We start from the raw sequence: 21,803 nt of genomic DNA, 5'->3' as shown, positions 1-21,803 counted from the left end.
CCATGAATTATGCTATTTTAAGTAAGAATGAGGAAGTTCTCCATGTGCTGATATGGAAATGTATCCAAGATAAATCTCTATGTGAAAAAAACCAAAGGAAGTTACATAATTTTAAAATGGCTTTTATATTAAAAAGGAGGGAAGCAATGAAAATATAAATTTGCATTTATTTATATTAGCACAGAACAAATTCTTTTTTTTTAAACATTTTATTTATTTATTTGACAGACAGAGATCACAAGTAAGCAGAGAGACAGGCAGAGAGAGAGGAGGAAGCAGGCTCCCTGCCGAGCAGAGACCCGATGTGGGGCTCGATCCCAGGACCCTGAGATCATGACCTGAGCCTAAGGCAGAGGCTTTAACCCACTGAGCCACCCAGGCGTCCCAGCACAAAACTAATTCTGAAAAGATATCCATGGGTAAGGGAATGAGGTACAAAGTGGGCTGAAGGGGTAGAAGGCAGACCTCATACTGTTCGGTTTTTAACTAATGTGAATACATTACCTATCCAAAAAATAAAGAACTGAAATATTTCAAAGGGAAAATAAAGGAATAGGATCAGCTGCATCTTTGCTGGACCAACCTACTTAAACATCTATACACAAATGCACATACAGACAAGAGAGAGATTTATATCTTAATTCCTCAAGGGTCCATCCCTTCCAGGGGATCTCTCCAAGTTTGGGGAAGTATCTCAGCACGGCTTTGGTACATCTTACCTCCTCAAGCTGAGTTCAGATCCAAGAATTGTGGTGATGCCAGGGTCTTATTGGAGTCAGCCTGAGCTCTTCCCTATGGATCCCTTCTACAATGACAAAAGCCTTGGTTTGAATCTCACCATTTAATAGCTGTATGACCCTGAGCAAAATGAAAGCTCAATTTCCTAATCTGGAAAATGGTGATTCTACAACCTACCAAGATAAAATAAAGTAACTCAGAGTTGTTTTGAGGACCACGTGAGATAATATATACTTGTGACATTTAGAGCACAGAATCCAATAAAGAATGGACATTTCATCAAAGTCAGACATCATCACTTGCAGAGATAAATTCTGCCAATTTAATCAGAAAGCATCTGGCCAAACTCATTATCTAGTAGAGTTGAATGGCATTTTATGCAACAAATCTAGAGAAAACTCTACTGCTTTTGTTTTAAGAACTGGAATGTCCAATTACATATGAGTCTTCCCTTGATGTTTTCCAACTATTTTGTTCTGAGTGTTTTTAAAAATTTTTTATTTATTTTATTTTTTTTAGAGATTTATTTATTTATTTTAGAGAGACAGAGGGAGTGAGCGAAAGCAGGAGGGGCAGAGAAAGTGGTAGAGAGAACTTCAAGCAGTCTCCACACTGAGTGCAGAACCCAGTGTGGGGCTCGATCTCACCAACCTGAGATCATGACGTGAGCTGAAACCAAGAATCAGACACCTAACCAGCAGCAGCATCCAAGTGCCCTGTATACGTGTTTAGACCATGCTAAAAGCTACTTACTTGTGCACGTTAACTGCAGATAAAAGAGACCTCGTGCCATTATTCTTATAAACTCCCAAAATAATGCAGTTTAAATTACTCCAAACCAAGATTCTAATTATATATGGTATATGGTGAGATTACATTTCAAACTATTATTCCGTTTTCCATGCAATTCCTTCCTCTTCTGTTTTTCCCCCCACTCAATCCACACAGGACATTTTCCTCTCCCTAAACTTCCAAAAGCACAAAAACTCAAGAAACCACAGATGAATGCAGGTTAGAAACATTCACAGACAGTAAACAGAGCTGGTTTCTCTAAACCCAAACACTACACATGTCTTAAATGAAGGGAGAAGGGAAAGGCAGTCAGAGGAGCAACTCATACTAAATGGGAAGCAGGAACAGATGTTCTCTAGGGCGGTGAAAGATGGAGCACTGGTGAAGTAGGAAAGGCATCCATTAGTCCAAGTTCCTGGAGTGTGGGCTCTCTCATTGATCCTTTACTTGTATATAACCTGAAATCCAACAGTCTTTAACACCTGTGGGCCCAGAAGAAAGAAGTATGCAGAACTGTGTAGGGATGGGGCATGAAAAGAAAACCTGATCCTTTAGCCTTGTTAGAAGTGACCACATGGGGGCCTGGGTGGCTCAGTGGGTTAAGCCTCTGCCTTTGGCTCAGGTCATGATCTCAGGGTCCTGGGATTGAGCCCCACATCGGGCTCTCTGCTCAGCAGGGAGCCTGATTCCCCCTCTCTCTCTGCCTGCCTCTCTGCCTACTTGTGATCTCTCTCTCTGTCAAATAAATAAAATCTTAAAAAAAAAAAAAAAAGAAGAAGAAGAAGAAGTGACACCACACAGCTGAGAATTTTCTAGGCTGGACAGTATTGGACTGGATGCCAATATTACCTTGTAGGGATTGGTCTAGGAAACTGTAAACAACTGAATTTGGGGCAGCCTGGGGTTGTCCTATGAAAGATATAGTGCTATTCTTTGACTAGAGTCAGGCATCTTGTTGACTCCTAACTACAACATGATTTAACATGGATACTTGACTGCTAGACAGTGGTACATAGAGATGAGAAGAAATTTACTCCATGTGGTGAAGATTTAGAGATATCTTCCAGCTAACAGCAGAACTGGGACCTTAATAACCAATTTAAAATGCCTACTAGCATAAGATTTCAGGGCTAGTAATGTCACAAAAATCAGGGTTCTCCTGTAGGTGAAGCAGAGAGTTAAAACTCAAAAACAGTAGACAGATGACTACATCTCCATCAAGGGAAGAGACAAGGGAGGCACTGGAGGGGCCCACCTCCAAAGGCCTTAAAACTATGTGGCAGTCAACAGGAGCTTGTTGATGGAAGACTGGTACTAGAATTCCACTACCTATAACTGACCCATGAATTCTCCTTGTTTTTGACAGCATCAGATAGTGACTGGGTCATTTGGTAACGCAGAAGGTTAAATTGCCCAGACTAGCTTCACTAGGTCCACATTAAAGATGTCAAGTTCAAATGTGGGAAATGTGCCTGCTGCCAACAGAAGGCCCTTCCCATGGGCAGCTTCCCTAGAGATTACTCAAAGCCGTAAGTGGCTTATGTCAGTGCAGCATGGATAGAACACTAGAACACAGACAGTATGCTTGAGGTATCTGATCACTTCATCCATTTGGCTCACAGCTATCTTAACAGTCATCACAAAGTGGAACTCATCGGAAAGAATTTCTTGGTGGAATGCACCCAAATGAGGATGGGACCTTAGAGCTGCCTATGATAGGAAGTAGCTAGCAGGAGCCCAGGAAATCTAAAACCATGACCCACCATTTCCAGGTCAATCCTCATGTGTAGAGATTTATCCACACCCTGTAAAATACGTACAGGACACCTTCTCTGGGGGAAAGAAGTGGTAGAGTCAGCATTTGGCTTTCCTAGGGCGTGTCATGATCCAGGAGCAAGGCCATATGGTTTCCCTTTCTCTTGGATGTCTGGAAGGTTCTGGGCTCCCACTGATCTTTGCTTTGGAAATCAGACATCAGGAACAAACCTGCAAGAACACATCTGCTGAGGGACACAAAAGGAGGCTACAGGAAGGTACCAGCATAGGGATGGAGGCCTATGGTGGAAATGAGGACAGCAGGGTAAGAACAAAACAGCTGACCTTTCTGTGGAAAGCCATGTCTGCCCGCATGAAGAGGTGGTGGTTTGAAACTTCACCCCTGTACAAAGCAAGGAAGGAGAGAAGGGCAGGGCAAATCAAGCTATTCCATAGAAATCATAACTGCTCATTGGAGAACTGATAAGGGAAACGTGCCTTCAAATGCAGACGGTGTTACAAAGGAGAAGAGCAGAGCCAGCTTAGGAAGCAAAAGGAAAACACACTCAATCCTGACTCATTAGAAGAGGATGGGGGGAGGGGTTCAGTAGTGAGTCAGAACAGGGCATTGGGACCTCAGGCTACACGGTGGTAAAAGGTCTTCAGGTGAAAAGTGTCACACAGCCTCTCTCTGAGTAATGATGCTGGAAAACCAGAGTTCACATGGAGTCTCGAGAAGAAAAAATGCTGAGATAAGAAGTAAAAATCTCAGGAAGAAATCAAAGACTGCTAGGGAAACCTCCACCTAGATATTAATCTGCAGGTTTCCTGTGTATTCCCTGCCCCGCCTGTTTCCTCCCTGGATCCAGTTTCCCCTTCCACCCCCATCCTCTGTACATAAGTGGAAAGAAAGCCTCAAAGAGGTTGTGAGTCTAAGTGTGAACAGAAGGTCTGGGTGCTTAAGTTTGCTCCCTCCCAATGGTTTAACTAGACTGAGGCTGGGAAGGGGATCAGAAACTTTTAAGCACATTAAAATGTGAAGAATGACTATAAAATAATAACTTATTTGTTTAACCCTAGATTTCCCAACCTTGCTTGTACTGACATTTGGGGACAGACAATTGCTAGGTGTGGGAAGCTGTCCTAAGCACTGTAGGATGCTTAACACCGACCCTGGCCTCCACCCACTAGATGCCAGAACTCCCAAGTTGAGACAACCAAAAAATTTCGAGAAATTGACAAACTGCCAATCCCTAGCTGAGAATCCCTAATTTAAACCAAACGACCAACATTTATTCATCCAGATAAGAGCAGTTGGTTCAGAGTCACTACTTTCACAATTACATTTATTTCAGTGATGCTGTCATTCAAAAAAAATCTTGAGCTTTTCTTCACAAAATGATTTTAGAGTTTTTCAGAATGTCATTTAAATAGCTCTAAGGGGGAAAAAATCTTTGTCTACCACTTCTAGAAGTCAGGTCATAACCGATCGTAAGTTAAGAATGATTCTTGGGGGGATGCCTGGGTGGCTCAGTTGGTTGAGCGGCTGCCTCCGGCTCGGGTCGTGATCCCGGTGTCCTGGGGTCAAGTCCCACGTCGGGCTCCTTGCTCCACGGGGAGCCTGCTTCTCCCTCTGCCACTCTGTCTGCCTGTGCTCACTCTCTCTCTCTCTCTGACAAATAAATAAATAAAATCTTTAAAAAAAAAAAAAAAGAATGATTCTTGGGGTGCCTGGATGGCTCAGTCAAGTGTTTGGCTTTGGCTCAGGTCATGATCTCGGGGTCTGAGCCCCACATTGGGCTCCCTGCTTGGTGGGGAGTCTGCTTCACTCTCTCTCTCTTGCATGCTCTCACTGCCCTTCCCTCCCTCAAATAAATATATAAAATCTTAAAAAAAAAAGATTCTGAAGGAAAATGGATGAAGCTGAACTCCACCTTCTTAAGTGGGGTGAGAAGCATGGCAATGGAGAGACTTTACTCATAATTTACTACTAACATTTTCAACTTACACTTCATAACATTAAGAGAGTTTCAAAAAAAAAAATCCAGAAATGTTTAGAGTCATAGCAATATTAGTGGAATAAATGTATAGTAGCCTGAGGTAACTGAGGAAACACTCATTTATATGTATACATTCCAGCATATTAGTTTAAATCTTTTTCTCTATTATCTACTATGAACTCCAATTAAAAGACAGTGAATTTAGAACCTGAAATAGACTCAGTGAAAAATGATTTCAAATGACAGATTTTCGGGTGCCTGGGTGGCTCAGTGGGTTAATGCCTCTGCTTTCGGCTCAGGTCACGATCCCAGGGTCCTGGGATGGAGCCCCGCATCGGGCTCACTGGTCAGCAGGGAGCCTGCTTCCTCCTCTCTCTCTGCCTGCCTCTCTGCCTACTTGTGATCTCTGTCTGTCAAATAAATAAATAAAATCTTTAAAAAAAAATGACAGATTTTCAATGTTGTTAATTACCATACAGGTATGTGTGAATGTACTAACACACACACACACACACACACACACACACACACACACACTGCAGAAGCAAAACTACATGTTTGACACACCTTCCATACAGGATTTTGCATTTTAAGGTATATATCCGTTCCTTCTTAGGATTTCCTTTATCACTCCCCCCGACTTTTTTTTGCCATTTCTATTCCATAGCTAGGTTGTATAAATTGTTTCAGGAATGAAACAGAACAGCAGAAGAGAAACAGAAAGTCTTATCTGGGCTTTAGAGTTAGGAAAGCTTAGGCACTTTAGCCATACAGAAGAACCCGAGGACACAAACAAGAGATCTGTGAGGAAACATCTGAGGTTTCTATGTCTTCTAGCATAGAAGAGCAAGCTTTGGGACTGATGAAGGAGGAGTTGGAGGGAAAGCAATTAGTGCCAACCTCAAAGAGAAGGGCAAGAAGCCCTGGCAAGATGCCAGATAGGATTATGGGAAGAGAGGGTAGGAGTGGTCAGGCTCAGTTGCCTGGGTAGAGGGGAAACAGGTGGCTGATGGGGCCTTAGGCTGGCGTAGAGAGTGTCTCTTCCTCTAGCATGGAGCAGGAGCCACAGAAACACTTCTGAGTATCCTCTACAGACCCAGAAGAATTGCAGAAGAGCTGGAGAAAATGAAGCAGTCATGTAGCTAGCGACAGCACAGACCTGCGGGGACAAGTAGCCAAAGAGTTGATGGGATCCTGGATGTCTTGGGGAGAGCAATGTTGACCAAGGACATCAAGGACTAAAGGGCTCCTCCTTCCAAGTAACGTGATCTTACATAAGCTTCTTTTAACTTGCTGAGGGGGACGAAATGGGGGAGTAGCCTATTTAGAACTGCATGAAATAGGTTCCTGCCACCCCCAAAAATAAACCTTTATTAAAAAATAAAAACTGAGCTGTAAAGAAACAAAATTTTGTTCTTACATAGCTGACTTTGTCAGTTGAGGTTTGAAACCATTTACTTTAGGTATGGAATCAGGTCACTACATTTTTTTCTCCTTTCCCTATCCCTTATCTCAGTGGTTGCCAGACCTGGTTGAAAATCGAAATTAGCTGGAGAGAAATCTAGATTCAGTTAGTATATTTGGGGAGATTCTGGTGATGGGCCAGGTTTGAGAAACTTTCTCAATGCTGCATAAGCCATTCTGAGACACAACACCCACAACATGAAGAAATGGCATAAAATTCGTGACAAAGGATCCAGCTAATGAATGTCACCTGGCTATGATAAGACATCTGGGTCAGGAAGGGCAGTAACAGGAGGCGCAATCAATACTGGTAAGTTTTCTCTGGTGATGCAAAACATCCCATAAGAGACGTGAAATCTGGGAGACCTTTTAGTCAGCACATACACCCAAGATATAAGGAAACTAACCCCCTATTTTTTTTTCAACATTATTTATTTGAGAGAGAGAGAGAGAGTGAGTGAAAGAGAGCATGAAAGGGGAGAAGGTCAGAGGGAGAAGCAGATTCCTTGCAGAGCTGGGAGCCTGATGTGGGACTCGATCCCAGGACTCCAGGATCATGACTGAGCCAAAGGCAGTGGCTTAACCAACTGAGCCACCCAGGTGCCCCTAACCTCCTATTTGGAGAGCGAAATAAGCTTGAAGTTCCCAAACACCTGGGAAAGGGAAAATCATTGCTACATCTTAGGTCTTAGTAAATTACAGAAAAATCAGAATATAAGTCTTGTCTTTTAGGAAAACAAAACTAACCACAAATATCAAATTAAAAAAACCATCTAACTTTCTGTTTTGCAAATGGGAATGTTATGGTAACAGGGAAGAGATTTTTGTCTGTAAGAGAACACTCAATTTGAAGTGGCCTAAGCAGTAAGAGGATGAGTTCTAGAAAAAGAATCTAAAGGCAGGGAAATGTCTTCTGAGTTGATTATTATCTCTTTTGTCATTCTGGAAAAAGATAGTGGCAATCATGCCAAAGATCACATTCTCATACACCTTCATCCAGTAAAGGAGTCTTCTGTTTGTCTCCTTTTTGGAGCTTCAAAACGCCTTCCCAATGCTCCCCAGAAGCCCTTGAAATGTCCCCTCCCAGAGGTACATCCCAAGCCAACATCTCAGCCAAACACTGAGAAATGATGGGGACCCCCTTGGTTTCTTTAGGGTAATTGGTACTGTGTTTACCACAACCCCACAGTAACATGGGGAAGCACAGGGCTTCAGAGAGGAAGAGGAGCCTGAGATAAGAGCCAAGAGTGGTTATCCCACAAGGACGAAGGGGTTTAGCTTTGAGAAACAATGTCTGCTGAAAGTGTGCATTGAACAGATTACTCTGTAGTGACATTTCTGATATGGATTGAAGCTCTGAGACTGAACCCATCCAACTCAGTGCTGCTTGTCCTGCTGAGAAGTGCTTCGTTTAAGTAAGACGTGGTTACTATGTTAAGCAAGCTTTGCAGCGCCACAGAAGACTTTCTAGTGACTTTTATATATCTGCTATTTAGAATTATCTTGCGCCACAGTCTCTTTTATGATACAGATGACACACTCTAAATTCATAAACACAGGAGAGCACAGGGTTGAACTCAAAAGGGTAATTGTTATGCCACTTCCACGAACTTACGTTTTCCTGACTGGTATACAGCATGTTTAAGTAAAATGGGTCTTTCTCACCCCCAATAACAATGACATGATAATACATATTAACACTCTCTCTATGTGGATAGACTCAGAACTGCCCTTCTATCAGGTTTAAGAGTTGTAATTTCCATGTCAAGAAGGACCTCAAAACAAGTATCTCAAAACAAGTACCATCCACTCCATTCCTTACTATTCCATTATTTCATCTTGATTTCCACTCTTTACTTTCCCTTGATACAGGGACTTTTTAATATTAGATGCCTCTGGAAAATACAACACTATATATGCAAGACCCACCAGACTAATTCAGATTACATTTCTGTTGGCTTGGGCTCTGCAACTTTATAGGTACTCAAGAGTCTGAGCAAAGAAGCAGGTAAACTTTAGATGCTCATTTAACAACTTCAACATGTTACTATGACAAGAAACCAGTGATACTAGCAACAGGCTCCAGCAGGAAACGGAAGTCATGTAAACCTTTAGCACAGTGCTAAAGAGCGCTATTTATTGTGCTTACCCTCAATCTTGTGATAACAGAAGGCTTCCCAATCTAAGTAGACCCATTAGTATCCTTGCCAAGTCTCTGGCCCCAATGCAGCATTTATCTCTGGAAACACCAAGCAAATTTAGGGAAGATGCAGGGAACATTTGGGGTAAATAAAGAAGCTGCTTAAATTATTAGCAGGTGTAAAACTCTGTAAAACTAAGTTCAATGCAGTAGGGACTGGGACAATAAAGACGGGAGCCCTGCCCTCCAATAGCCTCCACATGTGGGAAAAGCCTAGCAAATGGGATGAGTAACTCTGAGACAAGCATCCAAAAAACTGTACAGATGGGAGTGACCACCAGGACCAACAGGACTTGATTCTCTGTCAGAAGAAATAAGGCGTACCTCAAGGACACTTTCACTCCTGTTTGTAACCCAAGTCCTAGAACAATGTCTGGAGTAAAACAGACACTCAAGAAATATCTGCTGAATGAATTCTGAAATGTGGTAAACACAGAAGAAGAAAAAAGGAAGTCAAGGCAAGGCAAGAGGGCCAGACCAAATACCTCACCCCTTAGGCCTTCTTCTCCACTTTGTTCCAGAGAATGCCATATTCCCCTCATTCATTTTCTCTCCAAACCAAAGGTATGTCATTGTGCAAGGAAGTGCTGAGCAGGATACAGTATTATTTTTAAACCAAGGCCCCTCAATTCAAATAACTTTCGATTTGGCAGGAAAAAGAAATGCCTACACAGATATCTAAAATGCAAAGCAGAACACAGGGTCAGGCAAACAGTTGACAGAGAGTACTACAGCTTCTAGGAATGAAGGCTTACTTCTGGCCCATGTGACCAGGAAGAAAGGCCTGTTGGAGGGGAGGATACATGACCTGAGCTTTGAGAATAAGATTTCAATAGGCAAAAATGCATGCACCTGGCAGAGAGGAGGGACAGGTACTGCAAGCAGAGGGATCCCCAAGGGAAAACTCATTCATTTGTTTACTCAACTAATATTACTGCTTTTTTTTTCTTTTTACTGGATAGAATTGATCGATTTTTACTTATTAAGGTATAACTGACATACCACATTATGTTAGTTTCAGGTGTACACCATAGTGATTTGATGTTTGTATACATTGTGTGATGGTTACCACAATAAATCTGGTTACCCTTCTGTCACCTTACAAAGTTAATACGGTGCTGACTATATTCCCCATGTTGTACACTATATCCCTGTGACTTATTTTATAACTAAACTTTATACCCCCTAATCCCCTTCACCCATTTCACCCCCATCTCCCCTCTCTGTGGTGATGACCAATCTTTTTTCCGTACCTGTAAGTCTGCATTTTGTTTTTTACATTCCACATATAAGTGCTATTATGCAGTATTTGTTCTTCTGTGTTTGACTTATTTTACTTAGCATAGTACCCTCAAGTTATACACACACACATCTTCTTTATCCATTTACCCATTGATCACTAATGAACACTTCGATTGCTTCCATATCTCAGCCATTTTTTTTTACTGGATATGATTTTTATTTATTGTGCTATAATTGACATACAATATTACATTAGTTTTAGATGTACAACACAGTGATAAGTAAAGCTGCAGTCAACATATATTTTTTGAATTAGAGTTTTTGTTTTCTTCAGATCAATACCTGGTAGAATTGCTGGGTTATATGGTAGCTCTATTTTTAATTTTTTGAGTAACCTCTACTGTTTTCCATAAATGGTTAAACCAATTTATGTTCCCACAACAGTACTCAAAGATTTCCTTTTCTTCACATCCTGACCAATACTTGTTATTTTTTGTCTTTTTGATGACAACCATTCTGATAGGTGTAAGGTGATATCTATTTGGTTTTGATTTACATTTTCTTGATCATTAGTGATGTTGAGCATCTTTTCTTATGCCTAGTGGCGATTTGTGTGTCTTCTTTGGAAAAATGTCTATTCAAATCCTCTGTCCATTTTTAATTGGATTGTTCATTTTTTGTTCAGTTGTATGAGTTCTTCACACATTTTGGATATTTATCTCTTATCAGATATATGACTTGTGAATATCTTCTCTCATTCAGTTGGTTGCCTTTTCATTTTGTTGACAGTTTCTTTCACTCTGAAGAAGTTTTTTGTTTTGTTTTGTTTTAAGATTTATCTATTTTAGAAAGAGAGAGAGAGCAGGGGAGGGGAAGAGGGAGAGGGAGAAGGGATGCAGACTCAACACTGAGCAAATGCCCAACACGGGGCTCAATCTCAGGACCCCAAGATCACCACCTGAGCCAAAATGAAGAGTTGGACGCTCAACTGACTGAGCCACCGAGGTGCCCCCTGCAGAAGCTTTTTAGTTTGATGTAGTTCTATTTGTTTACTTTTGCTTTTGTTTTCCCTGCCTTTGGAGTCAGAACCAAAAAACAAAACAAAACATAACTAAGACTGATGTCAAGGAGTTTACTGCCTATATATTCTTTAGAAGGATTATGGTTTCAAGTCTTATATTCAAGTCTCTAATCCATTTTGAGTTGATTTTTGCATAAGGTTTAAGATAGAGGCCCAGTTTTCCTAACACCATTCATTCACCTTTCCCCATCATATATTCTTGACTCCTTTGAACATACAGGTGTGGGTCTATTCCCGGGCTCTCCATTTTTTATCATTGATCAATGTGTCTGTTTTTATGCCAGTATCATACCGTTTTGATTACTATAGCTTCATAGTATAGTTTGAAATCTGAGCGTGTGATAGCTCTGGCTTTGTTCTTTCTCAAGATTGTTTTTGCTAGTCAAGGTCTTTTGTGGTTCCCTACAAATATAATTATTTGCTCTAGTTTTGTGAAAAATTTCACTGGAATTTTGATAGGGACTGCACTGAATCTGGAGATTGCTTTGATAGTATGGACACTTGAACAATATTAATTCTTCTAATCCACAAGCACAGGAAACCTTCCATTTCTTTCTTCAATGCCTTATACTTTCCAGTGTATAGATCTTTCATCTACTTGGTCAAATTTATTCCTACATATTATATTCTTTTTGATGCGAATGTAAATGTAATATTTCCTTGATTTCTCTTTCTGATGCTTTGTTATCAGTGTACAGAAATGCAACAGATTTTTGCGTATTAAGTTTGTATCCTGAAACTTTACTGAATTCATTGATCACTTCTAATAGTTTTTTAGTGGAGTCTTCAGGGTTTTCTATACACAGTATCATGTCATCTGCAAATGGTGGCAGTTTTACCTTCTCTTTTCCAATTTGGATGCCTTTTATTTTTTTTCTTGATTAGGTGATGTGGCTAGGACTTCTAATATTATGTTGAATAAAATGGGGATAGTGAGCATCCTTGTCTTGTCACTTACCTTAAAGGAAAAGCCTTCAGCTTTTCACAATTAAGTATGATGTTAGCTATTGGTTTTTAATATATGGCCTTTATATACTGGGATATGTTCTCTCTATACCCACTTTCTGAGAGTTTTTATCATAAAAGGATGTTGATTCTGTCAGATGCTTTTAGTCCATTTACTGAGATGATCATATAATTTTTACTTTTCATTTTGTTAATATGCTGTATCACAGTGATTGTTTTGTGGGTGCTGAACCATCTTTGCATCCCTGGAGTAAATTCCACTTGATCACAGGGTATGATCATTTTAATTTATTGTTGAATTCAGTTTGCTAATATTTTGTTGCCAATTTTTGCATCTAGGTTTATAAGGGGTATTAACCTGCAATTCCTTGTCTAGCTTGGGTATGAGGCTAATGCTGACCTTGTGAAATGAGTTTGGAAGCCTTCCCTCCTCTTTAATTTTTTGGAAGAGTTAGAGAAGGATAGGTATTAAATCTTCTCTGAATGTTTGGTAGAATTCACCTGTGAAGCTGTCTGGACTTGTGTCTGTTGGAAGGTTTTTGGTTAATGATTCAATATCCTTACTAGCAATTACTCTATTAAGACTTTCTATTTCTCACTGTTTCAGTCTTGGAAGACTGTAAATGCCTAGGAATTTATCTCTGCAAGACTGTCCAATTTGTCAGTGTACATCATTCATAAGTCTCATGATCCTTTGTATTTCTACGGGATGAGTTATGACTTCTTTTTCATTTCTGATTTTTTTTTCAATTTGCATCCTCTTTTTTCCTGATGAAGTTCAAGGTTTGTCAATTTTGTTTATCTTTTCAAAGAACCAGCTCTTACTTCCACTGGCCTTTTGGCTTTTTGTCTCTATTTCATTTATTTCTGCTCTGATCTTTATTATTTCCTTCCTTCTACTAACATTGGACTTGATATATTCTTTTTCTACTTCCTTTCAGTATAAAATTAAATTGTTTGAGATTTCTCTTTTTTCTTGAGGTAGGACTGTATTGCTATGGACTTCCCTCTTAGAACTGCTTTTGCTGTGTCCCGAAGTTTTGGTAGGTTGTTCATTATAGGTGTTTCATTATTTCTCTTTTAATTTCTATCACTTAGTAGTTGTTCAGGAACATGTTGCTTAATCTGTGAGTATTTATAGTTTTCCAGTTTTCTTTTTTTTAGAAGATTTTATTTATTTGAGAGATAGAGAGAGATAGCAAGAGAGAGCATGAGTGGGGAGGAGAGGGTCTCCGCAATGAGCAGAGACCCTGACATGGGGCTTGATCCCAACCTGAGCTGAAGGCAGGCAGACGCTTAACTGACTGAGCAACACAGGCACCCCTCCAGTTTTCTTCTTGTGACTGATTTCTAGTTTCATATCATTGTGGTCAGAAATGATGCTTGATACGATTTTAATCTTGAATTTTCTGAGACTTGTTTTGTGGCTTAACGTGATCTATCCTGGAAGTGTTCCATATGCACTTGAGAAGAATGTGAATTCTGCTGCTTTTGGATGGAATGTTCCGTATGTATCTACTAAGTCTACCTGGTCTAATGTGTCATTTAAAGCCAATGTTTCCTTACTAATTTTCTGTCTAATCTATCCATTCATTGATCAAGTGGGATGTTAAAATCCCCTATTATTGCATTGCTGTCATTTTCTCCCTTTTGATCTGTTAATATTTGCTTTCTATATTTTGGTAATTCTATGTTGGGTGCATATATATCAACCAATTTTCTTAAGAATCTGTTACATGTCAAGCACTGTTTTAGGTGCCAGTGATATAATAGAAAACAAAACAAAAATCCTGCCTGCATGCTATTATAGAAGAGCTTCTGGTGTATTTCCAAAATGTTAGTCTATTTTGATATCTGATATTCTATTTGATAATACATAGAATTAAGGAGGGGAACAAAGGAAAGGTCAAAACAGGAATGGTAGATTCCAGGGGTAGTACTTGATCGTGGAGGCATCAAAAGCCAGAATAAAGAATTTATTTTGGAATTAGTTCTGTTGATGATGAGGAGTCATTAGAGGTTTCCCAACCAGGGAATGTCTTAACTAAGGTGGTGCTTGGAAAGATTAACTGGGTGGCAGAGTCCAGGGCTGGGTAACTGAGGGTGTGGTTTGGAAGGAGGGAGAACAATTGTGCAACTATTGCATCCTATTGGGAAGGATCCAGCATAAACATAACTTCCTCTGAGATGTCATCCCTGATCTAATCAGTCAGGATTAGGTATCTCATGGAGGTGTACTCATAATAAATTGTGACAGCACTTATTGCATCATATTGCAAATGTCTGTTTATTAATTCTTATCTTTCCATCCATCAAAAGGAAAGAAACTGAGCCTCACTATTCCTAGTGCCTGGCATGTAGCAGATAATATTTGTGGTGTAATTGAAAAATCAAGTGTTATACCTTGAACTGAATCCCCTTAAAATTTGTGTGTTGAAGTTCAAACCCTCAGTACATCCAAATGTGATCTTACCCAGAGAAAGAAACTTCACAGAAGGCAAATTAAATATATCCAGAAAAAATTCACACAAAAACCTATACACAGATGTTTATGGTGACTTAATTCATAATCACCCCAAACTGTAAACAACCCAAATGTTCTACAACTAATAAGTGTATGAACAAACTATGGCATATCCTTTCAATGAAATACTACTCAGCAATAAAAACAAAGACTACTGATATTCCAGCATGGATGAATCTCAAATATGCTTATGCTAAGTAAAATATACCACATACTACAGGATTCCATTTACGACATTCTGAAGAAAGCAAGGCTATAAAGAGAGAACATATTAGTGGTTGCCAGGGAATGGAATTTGGAAGAAAGTTTGAATACAAGACACAACACAAGGAAATGTTTTAGGGTGAGAGAAATAGCTGCATCTTTACTCTGATGGCAGTTACATGACTCTATGAGTCAAAACTCACAGGACTATCAACCAAAAAACAGTGAATTTACACAATGTAAAAAGAGTTAATTTCCTGAATATTAATTTAAAAGACTTTAAAATCCCCCCAAAAAGCAAATCATATGCAAAAGAGAAGAAATTCAGGTTGCATCAGACTTCTCTAAAGCAACATTCAATGATATGTGAATTAATGTAACATTTTGAAAGAAACAAAGTACAACCCAGGAATATTATACCTAGCTAGAGCTCTTGCTCAAGTACAAACGCAGCAGAAATACCTCTTTAAAAAATGGGAGAACTTAGGGAATATAACATCAGCTTTCTTGAAAAAATTATATGGTAACAAAATCAAGCAATTATATAGATGAATCAAAAAATTCGGAAATATAGAAGCCCTTTTAAACAGACTGGTTGGGGGTGGGCAGAATCCATTCAAATATGGAAAGAATAACAGGACTACAGAACAAAATGTAAATATTATAAATCTCTAAAATATAAAGGCATAACTATAAATAATGTTTACTGAATGCTTATTATACAGTTGCTCCTTTATGTTTATCAACTCATTTATTTCCCCAGCAACTCTATCCTTTTCTACAGATGAGGAAAACCAAGACACAGAGTTGAGTAACCTGGTGGTCTGGTCGCTGAACCTAGGTTCCACTGAGTCAATTAATATGGCCCAAAATTATGACTGTCTAAATATTTTTTAAAAAGAGTAACTCCAACCTTTTCATGTTTTTCATAATCTTTTTTCATAATTTAAGGGCTCATTTAAGAAACCTGTCTGTGCGGATAAACATTTGTTTGAAGTTCTACAATCTCTTCAGTTTCACTTTAGTTTCTTTTTTGCCTCATAAAGTCATGCAGAATTAAATTGAATATGTTTTTATTTACAGGTAGTGTAAATGACCAACTCTGTAAAAATGTATCTGTTTAGCTGTCCAGCTAGTCAGCCAGAGCCAGCATTTCATCTGCACACATACCTAGAAAAGATATCTGGAATGATGTTGATATAATAATAATATCTGATAATACTACTACTTCTGTGATTATTATAATACATCTGGGTGGTTGGATTTGAGGTGATTTATTTTAAAAAAACACATATTTTTTCTTGGGTTTTCTTCCATTGCTTAAATCCTCCAAAATGAATATATACTATTTTATGAGAAAAAGATGACTTTTCTTTCAAAAATGACATTAAGAAACTGGCAAAATGTTGGTAATTTTTGTGGTAGTACGTGGCTATTAATTATATATCTCTACTTTTCTGTATATCTAAGAGTTCCACTTTAAAATATTTTTTAAAAAGAAAGAAAAGAGGGGCACCTGGGTGGCATAGTCAGTTAAGCAATGTCTCTTGGTTTCAGTTCAGGTCACAATCTCAAGGTTGTGGAATTGAGTCCCATGACAGGCTCTGGGCTGGGTGCAGAGTCTGCCTGAGATTCTCTCTCCCTCTGCCCCTCCCCGCCCCTCTCTCAAATAAATAAATAAACCTAAGGAAGGAAGGGAGGGAGGGAGGGAGGGAGAAAGATAGGCAAAGCAAAGAATGTTAAACCAATAGCTAGTATTGGTAGTGTGCAAGAAGCCACAAAGGAAAACTAGTTTTCCAGTGTGAGAACAGTTAAAAGGAATTAAAATGAAGGGAAAAAACTAATGAATTCTGAAACTAGCACAAAATTTGGAAATTTTTAAGTATACTGCACAGTTGAGTGGTAAAAATCAAATGTAGGTCTCTAAGTGTTAAGGAGAAACTGAAACTAGTTAGCATAAATATACATAAATTTTATCCTTGAGGAAGGTTTAAGCTGGTGGGACCCCCAAGAGTTGGTCCAGTTGTGAAGACTGAAGCTCTGAAAATTTTTCCAAAGAAAAGTTGTGTTCATCTCTCAGGTCAAATGAATTCTGGGCTCTTTCCCATCCTATGCTGCTATTACTCAAGCCATTTATTTATAGGAGGAGGAAGATATAAGGTTGTAGAGTGAAAGATTTATTTCAAACGCAAAAATATCCTGAATACATTTGTAGGACCAGGAAAAGTTGGCAGTAGAAGAGAGGCTGAAATTGTGTGAATATGTGTGTATACGCATAAGATGAGAATTCAGACCTCACAGGAAGAAAGAACAAGGTGGAAAAAAAGGAAACTACAGCCCCAAGTGAAGATGCACTGGCCACATCCGCATGGACGTCAGGCAAGAAGAAGCCTATATTTCAACACCTATATAACTCAACCTGTAAGAAGCTGGGTTTCTAAAGTGCATTTATATTTCAGTTGTTGGGAAATTCAAAGTATTCCATCAAAACAAAAGTATAATGGACGCTTAGTTTTCTAGAAAAGCCACAAATACTGACTTAGCTCACAGAGTGAGTAAATATAGTTTTACCTGGAGTTCTGGCTGCAGAGACTTCTGGTGCAACAGAGGAGAGAGAATACCTTCCCTAGGTCCTCAAGATAAACCGTATTTGGATATATCTTATGCCCAGAGCACTCTGCCCTAAATCCCCCAGCACAACTATCTACCAGGGCCCTAATCCCACCAAAAATGTTCCAAGTACACAATTACCTAATCCTTCAACAAGAAACAGAACGATTCATTAACTTGCAACTCTTGTTAGCTAGATACTGGAAAGAAAGCAATTTCATTATTATTTAGAATAAGAGAGTAATTCTTGAGACACTTGGGTGGCTCATTGGTTAAGCCTCTGCCTTCAGGTCAGGTCATGATTCCAGGGTCCTGGGATCAAGCCCTACATCAGGCTCCTTGCTCAGTGGGGTGCCTGCTTCTCCCTCTGCCCGCTGCTCCCCCTGCTTGTGCTCTCTCTCCCTGACAAATACACAAAATCTTAAAAAGAGAGAGAGAGAGAGAGAGAGAGTAATTACTAAACTTTAATGTGCCTTAGATTTTTCTAAAATACTTGTTGAAAAGGCATATTTCTAGGGCTCCCCACCCCCCACCACCATGGCAATCTCATTCCAATGGGGCTTCAATCACATTTAGGTAAACACTGCACTCTTACTTTCTGATTTTAAGATAAGGCTTGTTAACACAAATGAATGTTTAACACAGTGTCTTAGGTACTTAGGAAAATGAAATAAAGCATTTCTTACAGTGTGAAGAAAAATGTTTTAGGACAGAACTACAGAAGCAGGCTGGCCCGGCTGGCCCTGATCCTAGGCCCAGCAGTGTCCCTAGGATTTTCTTCCTGCTACATATCAATACTTAATACACACCTTCCTTTCACATTCATGGGTGATTCCATATGAAAGGGGAAGGGAGAAGATGAGTTCATTCATTCATTCGAGGCTTTTTGCACACATGGGTGTTTCTAACGCTGCTTGCTAAGCTTATCTCAACTTCCGCTTGAAGAGAGTCTATGGAGAATTCATGATGTTAGAAATATTGTTCTGTCTTAAACTGATGACAGACTAGTTTAGTACCGTATATTATTATTCAGGTGAATACATCACTAAATTATACAAATTATACGCAGTCCTACAGCACAGTACACATAACCAGTCCTGACATTCTGCTTTTCTGCATTGGGACAGCCAGGTCACTTTTTCATGGCTTGGCATCTTATCTGATAGGTTGGACATCCATGCCACACTAGTTGTTAATATTCTGGTTCTCACTCATGCATGTACTTCTACATTTGGTAGCCATCATACTGCATTTTATATTATTATTTGCAAACTTGTCTTACATCACCTAAAACTCTAAGTTCTTGTGGGGTGTGGTGGGAGGGATGCTGCCTACAAATTTGTACCTTATACAGAACTAGCTGAGGGGTGGTGAAGCAAGAAATGTTTATGGTATTAATCAATCAATAAGTAAAGAAAACTATCATAGCTGATGATCACATTTTGTTGCACTGGCTAGCAGGAAGACCCAGCTTTCTTTTCCTTTTTTTTTTTTTTTTAAAGATTTTATTTATTTATTTGTCAGAGAGAGAGAGAGAGAGAGGAGCGCACAGGCAGACAGAGTGGCAGAGGAAGAAGCAGGCTCCCTGAGGAGCAAGGAGCCCGATGTGGGACTCGATCCCAGGACGCTGGGATCATGACCTGAGCCGAAGGCAGCCGCCTAACCAACTGAGCCACCCAGGCGTCCCTCCTTTTTTTTTTTTAATGAATTTATTTATTTATTTGACAGAAAGAGAGATCACAAGTAGGCAGAGAGGCAGGCAGCGAGAGAGAGGGAAGCAGGTTCCCCACGGAGCAGAGAGCCAGATAAGGGGCTCAATCCCAGGATCCTGAGATCATGACCTGAGCCAAAGGCAGAGGCTTCACCCACTGAGCCACCCAGCTGCCCCAAGACTCAGCTTTCTGAGCTTCAAATTTAAGTTACAAGCACAAGCTTATAATAAATATTTCTCTGTAAATAACTTACATGACAAAGTCAACTTTTCATCATTTCATTGTTTAATTTTTTTGAAAGAATTTATTTATTTATTTGTCAGAGAGAGAGAATGAGAGCACAAAAGCAGGGGAAGTGGCAGAGGGAGAAGCAGACTCCCCACTGAGCAAGGAGTGCAATGCAGGATTTGATCCCAGGACCCTGGGATCATGACCTGAGCCAAAGGCAGACGCTTAACCAGCTGAGCCACCCCAGCATCCCTTTTTGTTTAATTTTACTCTGCTTGTGCTCTTGACTTTTATTAAGAAGTTATATTTGATCTTCTCAAAAGATTTCCTTTAATAGGATTTGATTCTGAGAAATGTAAAGAATGAGTTTTCATTAAGGTCAGTTGCATTTTTTTTAACTCTACGGGTAAGATTAGTTGCATTTTACTCATTTGAATTATGACCACTTAACTAAATTCTCATGCTTAAAGGGAGAAACAACACATTTAAATTACAGGGTACACACACACACACACACACACACACACATACATATAGTATAGTATATACATATGTACTGTATAATTGTGTATTATTACTATGATTAGTAATAATTAAACTGTATAACAATATGTACATATATAACAATATTCATACACTATAAAGTATATGTATTTAATCTTGTATGCTTAATATTATGTATAACAATAGTCTAGAAGATAGTATTGTTGAGATAGTGTACTAGGAATTCTGAAGTTTCTCTTTGTTGGCTTCAGTGTCCGTTAGTTCATTTAAATTGGTTCCTGACCAATTTAATCCTGACATATATATTAACTTGAGACATATATATTAACTTGATTAACTTGAGTTTTCTTTTTCTCTTTCCCACTATACTCTGTTAGAAAGGCTAATGAATAATGAAATATTAAGAATAAAGATCAGAAACCGAGAAACTGGGGCCCAGATAACTTATACAAAGGTAGTTAACTTTATTCTTCATTGAGCTTCATCTTTGAGGTTTACTTACAAAAATGTAAAAAGGTACCAAAATCCAGCACTGCTACATGTAGGTTTTATCAAAAACACATTCCTTCCTTTGCCAATATAAATTTCCCCCAAATTGGTTGTGTTTTCCCTTTTGGACAGTAAATTTAAAGATAGAGTATTACAAATCTGAAGAATTCATAATTAACCAAATTAACCAAATATAAAAATGTTTCTTTACCCTTTGTTTATTGTATATTACTAACTTGACCAAACAAAAATCCAGTATATATCTAAAATTTTTTAAAGTTTTCTTATTGTAAAATTTTTAAGTTTAATAAAGTCTATGAAAATAATTTTCGCAAAAATAAGTTACAGAATCTTCAGAGTAACTAAGGCCATATAAGATCTTTTCAGAATAACTGTTTATAGAGGTACTTATCAGAATTTTCCAAGTTTCAGATATCCAAATATCACAGTAGCTAGCTACTTTTTTGTCATCTAGAACTTCTTTTTCATAGTCTTCAGTAGCTCAAATAATCAATCATTATACAAAAATGCAGCCCTCCTACTAAGCCACACCACTTAAACTACAAAGGATTTCACCTTCACTCTTTCACTTTTTTCCCATACAAGGCAGGTGCAGTATTTATTGGATTTCCTCCAGTGTGTTATCTGAGCTATAGGGTTTGTGATTCTTCCAAATAAAATTTAGGAATCTAACTTTGCATCACGCTTATATTAAGTGTGTTGATTTTCCTCTCTCACTCGAACATCATTCATGGAGTTCTTAGAAGGCTGAGCTGTGGTTTTAAGGATAGTAACCATGCAATCTTTTCCTCAATTCCATAAAACCCCTTCCCTGAGCCACCACTGTCATCCTACCCTTCTTATGACCCTAGCTCCCCTTTATTCTCTACTGAGAATGCTTCTTTATTTACCTAGTGTCAATCTTAATCTAAGACAAGTCCTAGAAGAAAGGAAAAATGAGAAATACAAGCAAACAAAAACTTATCATGAAAGGAAAGGGAAGAGCATGAAGTAACAGAGGGGTCCTTGCCAATAAGCTAGATAATGGAGAGCCAAACTTACTGTTTGGTACATATTTACTTTTCATTAGAAAACATGGGTTGTGGGGCATCTGGGTGGCTCAGTGGGTTAAAGCCTCTGCCTTCAGCTCAGGTCTTGATCCCAAGGTCCTGGGATCGAGCCCCGCATTGGGCTCTCTGCTCAGCAGGGAGCCTGCTTCCCCCTCTCTCTGCCTGCCTCTCTGCCTACTTGTGATCTCTGTCAAATAAATAATAAAATTTTTAAAAAAAGAAAA

At 39.0% G+C, this 21,803-nt stretch overlaps 1 protein-coding gene across 2 annotated transcripts in view; it reads right to left on the bottom strand.

Moving 5' to 3' along the window:
- The window catches only part of ELOVL7 (ELOVL fatty acid elongase 7), a 77,942-nt gene that overhangs the window by 28,143 nt on the left and 27,996 nt on the right, over nt 1–21,803 (bottom strand). Inside the window, exon 2 of one of the 2 annotated variants that reach the window (XM_080803359.1) lies at nt 720–805. The exons of the other annotated variant lie outside the window; for it this stretch is intronic. The gene's annotated coding sequence lies outside the window, so the exon portion shown is untranslated. The remainder of the gene's footprint in view (nt 1–719; nt 806–21,803) is intronic. 2 annotated transcript variants of the gene reach the window in all.

The sequence above is a fragment of the Martes martes genome (genome assembly GCF_963455335.1).
Source record: "Martes martes genome assembly, chromosome: 5".
Lineage (NCBI taxonomy): Eukaryota > Metazoa > Chordata > Mammalia > Carnivora > Mustelidae > Martes > Martes martes.
Note: the sequence above shows the minus strand (reverse complement) of the source record. Positions and strands in the feature narration are given on the sequence as shown.